This window comes from Phoca vitulina, unplaced genomic scaffold, assembly GCF_004348235.1.
Source record: "Phoca vitulina isolate PV1807 unplaced genomic scaffold, GSC_HSeal_1.0 scaffold7, whole genome shotgun sequence".
Lineage (NCBI taxonomy): Eukaryota > Metazoa > Chordata > Mammalia > Carnivora > Phocidae > Phoca > Phoca vitulina.
This window is the reverse complement of record NW_022589710.1, coordinates 44,112,854-44,122,504: the sequence shown is the minus strand read 5'-3', so window position 1 is coordinate 44,122,504 and position 9,651 is coordinate 44,112,854.

Genomic DNA, 9,651 nt, shown 5'->3' with positions numbered 1-9,651 from the left:
ATTGCTCAATGACTAACATCCCTTTGGAATGACAATCTGGATGGTTTGCAGAAAGCAACCAGAGAAGGGAGTGGGGCGGAAGTATTTATAGGAAAGTATACAAGGCATTGAATAGAGAAGAATACCAGGGTCACATACCTGCCAAATAAAAAGAAAAAGGGTCTGATTTAGCCACTTCCTTTAAAACAAAAAGGCTGAGTGGTTGGAAATGGAGAGCCACAACTGGGGTGATCATTTTGGAATCTCCAACTGTCCCTTGATGAGTCAACGTTTCTAAGTACATGTAAAAGAGAGAAAGAGAGGAGAAAGAGAGTTTGGGAGAGATAGAGAGAGGGAGAAGCATGATCAGGTCATAGCTTGTACACTCCTCTAGGCAAGTGAGGCCTGGCCAGAATCTATCTGCACAGAAAAAGTGTTAGAGCTTGGTTGGAAATTCCTAATACTCCAGAGATGAGATTTCTGGTTTTATTCCTTGTGGACCTCGACAATGACCCTGTTCTCAGCTAAGGTTGTTAGAAAGTAGATCACTAGGGACTAGTCCACCCAAGATGAAAACACTGTGGCCTCTGATTCCAATACAAGAGCTCAAAGATGCTCTGGCTTCCATATGATGGAACGCTCAACATAATAACTTTTCCTGGTAATTCTTTTCATCTAGAGATTTCATGGCATCTCACAAACATCTGCCCATACCCTAAGTAGCTGATTAAGCCACATCTTTGACATTCATTTTTCACTTAAGGTCCTCCTATAAATTGATGACTGAGCTGAAAATAGTGTGGGCCTCCCGATTCAAGGTCTCACACTCAATGCCTTCTTCTCTGGGCTACCCTCAGTCTTAAGTAGTTTGTGGTGCTCCCACAGGCCTGTGTATCAGATCTGCCTGCTTCTTTGCTGTCATTACCTCCCACTGGCTGCATTTCTGGTTCCCCGGTGTCCTGGCATCTGGGCTGTGCCTCGGTTGTCTGGGATGCGAGAAGTGTTGAAGAAGCTACAGGGATTCTTCATGTCTTGTCATCCTTCCTCCCAGTTTGCACCTCCCCCCACAGCCTCGGGGCCATCAAAGTACCGTGTCCTCAGCTTACTCTTCCTCCTTCCCTATCTCCGTTCTCACCACCCCTCAGCAACAGGAAGCCATAGGCCCAGAGCTTGTGAGGGAGGAAGGAATGGGAAGGAAAAGTTGTTTGGTTTTTTTTCTCTCAGATTGCCCCCTTGTTCCCAGGGAGGGGGCTGAGGCCATGAACGTTGGCCTCAATGGGAAGAACTTTTGCTTCTATCACTCATCCTGAGGGAGTTAGAGGTTTTATTTATTTATTTATTTATCTATCTATCCATCCATCTATCTATCTATTTAGTTAGTTAGTTATATATAATTCGGAGGAGGGATGACTCAGTGCAGACCCTTAAAGGGAAATCTGTCTCAGAGCCTGATGGCCACCATTGGCCCTGTATTTTAATTTAATATCCAAGCCAGAATGGTTTCACTGACTCAGAGGAAACTGAGCTCTCCCTGTCCCCAGTGTTGGCAACTCTGAACAGAATTTCCCCCAAAAGGAGTAACTCTGTCTAGGGGAGTCCAACAGAGACAGGCAGTGGGATTCCAAATTCAGGGTGCAGGGATGGGCCCATATGCACTGGTGGAGGGCTTTATTTAGTCATGCTCTGCCACTGTGCTTTACCCTACTAATTACTGTAACCACTAGTGATCATTATATGATAATTAGCACATGCCTTTTTTATAATTCCCAGAGCACCACCCCAGAATAAATGATGGTGTAGGGTGGCGAGGCTGCTCCTAGAGACAACTCCTGACTCATTCATTCACTAAATATTTAGAGAACTACTGTGGGCTAGGCCCTGTGCTAGGCAGCTATGAGCAGCATGGATGTGGTTCTTGGTATCACAATGCTGACACGCTACAAGAGGGACGGGCACTAAGCAAGTATCCCTGTGGGATGTGTGAATCCAATGTGGAAGTGTAGTGTGTATAAGAGGGGCACCCAACTCAATGGTGGCTGGGAGAGGGGGTGTCAGAACACTCCCCTGTCGTAGTAACTTCGAAGGTGAGATCTGTAGGATGAGTAGGGACTAGTCATAGAATCCAACTTAGGGTAATTTCCCCAGAACATAATGTTAAACCCAAAGCTGCCTCCTCATATTAGGCCTGCAAGGTAACTCCCAGGCTAAGCCAAATACAGTGCCCCCAACTCTGCTTCTGTACAGTGGGACGCTACCCTGGAAAAGTCTGAAATTCAACACAAGTGGAGGATGTTATTATTGTATCCCACTAGAGAGAGTACGTCAGGGAGGAAGACGGCACCAGGGAAATAGGCGTGCCCATCAGGTTCTTCAATTTCCACACCCAAGCCCAATTCCCTGTGCCCTCGAAAGGGTCCGGGTCTGAGACGGGAAATATGTTTGTCTGTCTCTATTGAACAACAACATCCTTCTTATCAGCTGCTGCCCTGAGAAGACACTGATGTCCTCTTGCAGGAAACTAACAGGAAAAGAAAGCAAGCCTACCACTAAATACACTTCCTGAGTGCAAAATGAAATGGCAGCTGCGCTGGCTGCCTGTAGGAAAGGGCTGAGTAAATAAATACACCATCCCCATTGTGTAGTCAGGCTTCCTGGGGGCAAGTCCTCTTCTCCCCACCCCTTCTTTCCCTTCTAAAATCGGCCATCCTGCGGAGGAACAGACAGAGGTTTTCTCCCGCTACTGAAATGTCTTGAAACTTACAAGTCTCCTCTTTCTCAAACACAGAGGAAACACAGAGTTAGAAGGAGAGAAGACAACAGTCACAGGAAGAGGAACTTGATATTGCAACACACCTCTCCTTGAACTCCACAGAACTTTCCCAGCAACTTCTGCTTTGAACCTTCCGTGCACAAATCTGGTAATGTCTGGGGACACGTCAGGGGGCGAAGGGTCCAGGGCTAGTGCATCTCTGAAAACCCATGGGCCTGTTTAAATCACAGCTACACAGGGGACGTGATTTGGAGGCAGAGGCGTAAGCTGCCATCATCCGTGAGTATTTACTGAGCCCTCGCGGTATGGCACCACAGCAGTAACTGCGTGAGAAGGTGATTCTGCACCGAGAAACAGTTCCAGTCTAAAGGATCCTAAGGCATTTCCGTGTGAGGATTGTTTTTTTTTCTTCCTCATGGAACACGGACAGAAGGAAAGAACATGTACACTTATCGGGCAGGAGGAGAAGGGGATTGCGGGGAGAGAGAGAGAGACTGGGGACAGATACCCCTGGCCTAAAAAGATGAGATCAGATGAGCGGTGCACTTGGACCTTTGTCTTTCTATAGTGTTTTTGGTTTAAAGATTATTTATACCTTAGGAGCCCCCATCTTTCTCATATAATCATGAGTGAAACCTGTGAAGTGACTCAAAGCCAGAATAATGGGGTTTCCTTGATTATAGTTCCTCGTTTTCTCTGGCCACAGGCCAGGCCTCCATATCCTCCTTCCTTATAAGGAAGCCAGCTTCGACCCAGCCCTGCTGGCTCACTCCAACCTCTTACTGATCTTTCTTTCACATTGCGAACTGGACTCTCTTCCTCCCACTTTCCTTTTATTATTATTATTTAAAAAAATTTCTCTTTAAATTTCTCTGTACCCAACGTGGGGTTCGAACTCACAACCCTGAGATGAAGCGCTGCACGCTCTTCCAACTGATCCAGCCAGGTGCCCCTCTTCCTCTCACTTTCTTACTGCAAAACTGCTCTTCTTTTAGTCTCTTGGTTCTTATTGCTCCCAATCCAGGTGTGGAAACATCCTCTTGGGGGCCCTTACTCCATCCACAGAGACTGTATGGGATCCCCTTTCTCTTATCTACGGTTACGGACTGACTTAGCAGACTGCACAGTGACCAGCTTTTTTTTTTTTTTTTTTTTTTGAAAGGAACAAAGTCCACACAAACAAGTCCCTGCTTATTCTGGGAACACTCCCCGCTCTCTGGAACTTCCATGGAGCCAGGCTCAGATTTCTGCATGTAGGAGGTGGCGCCATGATTAGCCCATCTTGCTGGTTTTGAGTATACATTTCTTAGCATAGGGCAGGCAGGAAATTAGGCTGGAGTTTAGCTTTGTTGGCCATATTTTATGAATCGCAAATCCGGCATTATGATCTGGCAAGTGTAGGGTATGCATAGATAAATGAGACAAAATATTTGAAAATAAGTCCATCCCGGAAAAGTTACCATAGTCATAGCATATCCGGTAGCTTGGAGAGGAAACCAGATATCACACACTCATATAAAGCTAATAATAACTCATGGCTACTGAGTACATACTATGTGTTCAGTACTTCCTGAATTATGTAGATTATCTCATTTATTCCTCATAAAGGTTTTGTTCTAATAGCTAGAAGAGAGAGAAATCATTCCATTCCATTGCTATTGTACTATTATATTACTATATGTACTATTACATTTATAGTAATAATAGTTATTATATATGCCAGTTATATAATATATGCCAGGCCCTGAACTGAACACATTCTCTCATCTAATCATTATTTTTTTTTTTTAAGATTTTATTTATTTATTTGAGAGAGAGAGAGAGAGAGAGACTGCACGCACGAGTAGGTGGGAGGGGCAGAAGGAGAGGGAGAAGCAGACTTCCTGCTGAGCAGGGACCCCGATATGGGGCTCAATCCCAGGGCCCTCGGATCATGACCAGAGCCGAAGGCAGATGCTTAACCAGCTGAGCCACCCAGGCGCCCCTCTCATTTAATCTTTAAGTGAAACCTACAAAGAGGTATTATTATTTCCTAAGGTAGGCTAATTCTTTTTTTTAGAGGTTGGGGAGGGGCAGAGGGAGAGAGAAAATCCTAAGCAGGCTCCACACCCAGTGGGAGCCCGACAACAGGGTTCCATCTCACAATCCTGAGATCAGACCTTGAGATCATGACCTGAGCTGAAATCCGGAGTCAGTTACTTAACCAACTGAGCTACCCAGGTACCCCTAAGGTATGCTAATTCTAAAGTGGCTCCAATCATCTCCCTCTTGGTATTTATATTCTTGTATAATCCCCTCTCCTTGAGTGTGGGCAGGACCTAAAGTCTTGCTTCTAACATTCTATAGAATGTGGCAAAAGTGATGGGATATCAGTTTGTGATTAGATTACAAAAGACAATGACGTCTGTCTTGCTAGCAGTCTCTCTCTTAATGGCCCTCCCTCTTGTCCTCTCGCTTGCTTATTCTAATGACATAAACTGCCTTGTTTTGAGATGCTTTATGGAGAGACCCTCATGGCAAGGCACTGAGGGAGGCCTCATATTAATAGCTCATGAGGATCTAAGGCCTTAGTCTAAATCCTGTGAGCTACTGAGTTTTGCCAACAATGATGTGAGTGAGCTGAGAGCAAATCCATCCCAACTGAGCCTTGAGATCACTGCAGCCTTGTGATAGACTCAGAGCCAAAGGACTCAGTTAAGCTGCATTAGGATTTCCGACCCACAGAAATGGAGATAATAAATGTTGTTTTAAGTTACTAAGTTTGGGGGTAATTTGTTATACAGCAAAAGATAACTAACACATCCCATTTTGTAGATGAAGAAACTGAAGCTTGGGGATGTGGATCAACTTTCCCAAAGTCACACAGAGAGTAAATGGCAGAGCCAGGATTTGAACACATTTAGGTTCAAGAGTCTTAGTTCAAATCTACTTTCTTATGTGATTCCAAGTGACTGGAAAAGTGGAGTTCTAGAAGGCATTCTACTCTCCGAAATCTTTGGAGTGTAGCCATGTTTCCAGGAAACTCTTTGTGTGTAGAACAGGGATGGACAAAAGTTTAAATGGTGCTCAAAAGCCCACTCCCTGCTGCGGAAGAGTGGCTGGTCCACCCATAGATCTAGTGATAGTAACCAGGGGCTCCATTCAACAGCATAATGGCAGAGCTCAGAGCTGCGGCCCATCCATTTTACAAGCACTCAGGCTATCTTATCTATAAAATGCAAGGTGGGTAAAGGGGTACGCACATTTTTCTTGAGGATGAAAATGCATGCATTACATAATGAGGAGGTCTGGTGTGCTATTTAAAAAGCATATTGGGGGCACCTGGGTGGCTCAGTCAGTTAAACATCAGACTCTTGGTTTCAGCTCGGGTCGTGATCGCAGGGTTGTGAGATTGAGTCCTGTGTCAGTCTCGTGCTCAGTGTGGAGTCTGCTTGAGATTCTTTCCCTCTCCCACCCCCTCTGCCCCTCCCCCATCTCTCTCTTTCTCTCAAATAAATAAATAAAAATCTTGAAAAAAAATCTTATGAGCCCTAGCATTGGAAAGCAAATGGTTCTACCCGAGAGAACACCATTTTTCACTTTTTTTTTTTTTTAACTGTCTTTCCATCCATGGAAGACAGCCTTGAACTTTGAACCCACAGTGCTTTGTTCCATCATGGGACATAGCTTGGCACTTCTCTGTTGGAATCTCCCCAGTCTGAGATGCTGAAAACATCTTCTTCCAGACAGTTTCCCTTTCTTCATCCAGAGCTTCACGCCAGTGGTCACCTTTATGACATCAAATGAAGATATACTTGTTGGCTGGCTACATGGATCTTGTCGGCTTTGCCCTGATGCCAGAGCAGCAGGCTTTGAGCTCAGGGAGGATTTCCAGGTGGCAGGAGAGCAAAGAGCCCATAGGGTAAAGTTCTGACATGGTTCTCCTTTCAGCGGTAACAGAGGCTGCACTTTGTTGGTGTAATTGTGCAACCTGGTATAAAGTCCACAGCAGGGAGATGGGGGTAGGACTCTAAGCTGGCTCAGCAGTTCGTGGCCTCTTGGCTCTGTCTAGCTTTCCTTACTCTCTTCTCTGCTGGCCTTCCCCCCCAACCCCCACCCCAAGCCCTCCTCTCTAATCCCTTCATCCCTGTCAGTCTCCATCTTCAGGGATCCCTAATTCAGGGAACTCTCTTCTTATCAAATATCTTGGCTTGCTTCCAACTACTAGAAGCAGGCAGCTCTGGCTCTTGTCTACTATCTGAATGCTTTTCTTCTCTACCAGTTGTTTGTTTCTCTAATCCATTTGGAATTGTGTGTAAAATCCAAAAACAAACCCCCAAAAGCAGCTTTTCCCTAGTGAGATTGCCCCCTGGACTAAAAGAGCAGTGAGGGGCGCCTGGGTGGCTCAGTCAGTTAAGCGTCTGCCTTCGGCTCAGGTCATGATCCCGGGGTCCTGGGATGGAGCCCCGCGTCGGGCTCCCTACTCAGGGGGGAGCCTGCTTCTCTCTCTCCTCCCTGCTTGTGCTCTCTCTCGCTATCTCTGTCACTGTCTCTGTCTCTCTCAAATAAATAAAATCTTCAATAAAATAAAATAAAATAAAAGAGCAATGAAAGGAAACCTGGATTCTGCTCCCTTGAAAAGTGATGTGATGAAAAGAGAGCAGAAAGCAGTGTCAGCGCGCACTGGAGCCCAGAGCAAACCGTGCTCCTCCTTAGACATCAGGACATCACTCCAAGTCCTCCATTGTCTACTTAATCAGGATTTATAAAGTCTATTTTTGCCTTTAATATACCTGCTATCCTGGTCTTGCTCAAGTGGCTCTGAGCAGATATCATCTGCACCACCCCCACGGTCAGCCTCACAATACAAAGATGCAGACTCCCTGACTCCAGTGTTCTTGCTTTCTAAGATGGGGTCTGAAGAGTGGTGAAGACATAGCACAGGAAAGATAACAGAGTCTGACTGGATTAATTACGTCATAAGGTCACCTTGTGTGTGCTAAATCAAAATGGGGGGTACGAGCAATAACCTTCCCAGTACTGCACGGACTTTTATTTATTTATTTTGTAAAGATTTTATTTATTTATTTTTTTGACACAGAGAGGGAGCACAAGCAGGGGGAGTGGCAGGCAGAAGGAGAGGGAGGCAGAAGGAGAGGGAGAAGCAGGCTCCCCGCAGAGCAGGGAGACCGATGCGGGGCTCCATCCCAGGACCCTGGGATCATGACCTGAGCTAAAGGCAGACGCTTAACTGACTGAGCCACCCAAGCACCCCCCTGCATGGGTTTTAATAACACAATAAATAGCTTTCTGGTGGGTCAAAGAATGTTCCTTAAAGCCTTCCTTCTTTAAGATTTTTTTTCCTCTTCTTACTGGGTTGAACATGTTTATTTTACATTTCTTATTTGATTTTCACAAGGAATGGTAGTGGTAGAAGTGTAAATATGTATGTATGAGTGAAAACATTTATGAATACCTTTTTTTTTTCAGTGTATGGAATAGAATGAATAGCTGACCTTTGTGGCAGTATTCCTAGTTTTGTGACAGTAATTTTGTTGAGTTCCTGAACTTGATGGCAAGTCCTCTTAGTGAGATTGGCATAATTCTATGTTCTCCATGGCACCAAGTCACTATGGCTGTACAAGAGCCATTATTACCCAAAGTACCATAATAATGCCCATGCCCTCCTATGACGTTATTGTTTCCTATCTGCCAGGACATTAATTGCCTTCTAACTTGCTCTAAATTTGGTAGGTAGGGCATACTGCCAAGACTAGAGAGAAGAAAACTGGTAATATATTAAAAAGCTGTGTAAAGGACATCCTGACACCTCCTTCTCATTGGGGAATTTTCACATTTGCATGTTACTTCATTTGTTATGGATGTTAGCTCAGGCTTGCCTTATGTCTTGGCTTCCATCTTACCATGGTCAATGTCTGATCTTTCCTTCGACTGAATGATTCAGACATCTCTGAAGTTATTTTGTCTTTTCCACTTTCCTTTTACAGGCTTTTTATGAGTCATTGAATTGAAGGGGAGGTTATTTCTAAATTGGAAGGTGAGGATGAGGGAAGGGGGAGGAAAGTTCCGGAAAATAACTAGGAAAAGACACCTTATTGTTATAGTTACTGGAGGAATAATTTCCGCTTAGTTTGGTGATAGGTAGTTTTATTCAAACTTGACTAAAAATATAAGCTAGAAAATAGACAATTTTTTTTCTTGGATAACCAAGAGTGCAGTTTTAGACTATCTGTAGCTTGCTCTGCAAAGGACAGAAGAGTGAATAGAAGAGATATGGGACAAAGAGTTAGCAGGAAGAAGAAAGGGGCAAAGCACAAAATTCCTAAAGTCCAGATTCTCAGTCCCACAGGACGTTCCAACCATAAGGTAATTCTTGTAAGGGGGTACCTCTTTGACCTGTCCCAATCCATCCCCAGGTATGTTTCATGGTCCATGGGTTTGTTTATAGGTAGAGTTATGAGGAAGGTACATTTAAATCTGACTTAGAAATTTAAAGAGTAACCAGGCCAGGATTTTGTTATTTAGGAGTAGGAAAAGTGGGTGGAAATGAGAAAGAAAAGCAAAATCTAATGATGGATGTATTTCTAGGAGCACAAGAGTTTTTATAGCAACACCAGATTTCTCAAAAATGCATACTGTGACTTGTAACCAAATGAATAAAAAATGCAATCATTTATTCTTGTGCATTGTGCCAATGTAAGAAAAGGGCTGCAATTCATTCCATCATCCTAATTTAGACTGCTAGGAAGAGGAGAGGTTGGGAAAAAAAGACAAGCTTTTCAAGTATCTGACACACATCTAGTAGGGCTATTTAAGAACTGCTGAACATAAAAATCAATTTGGGAGAAGGTGGGGGGAACCAAATTCTCAATTCCAGAGCATCGCAAGGGTAAATGTGGCCC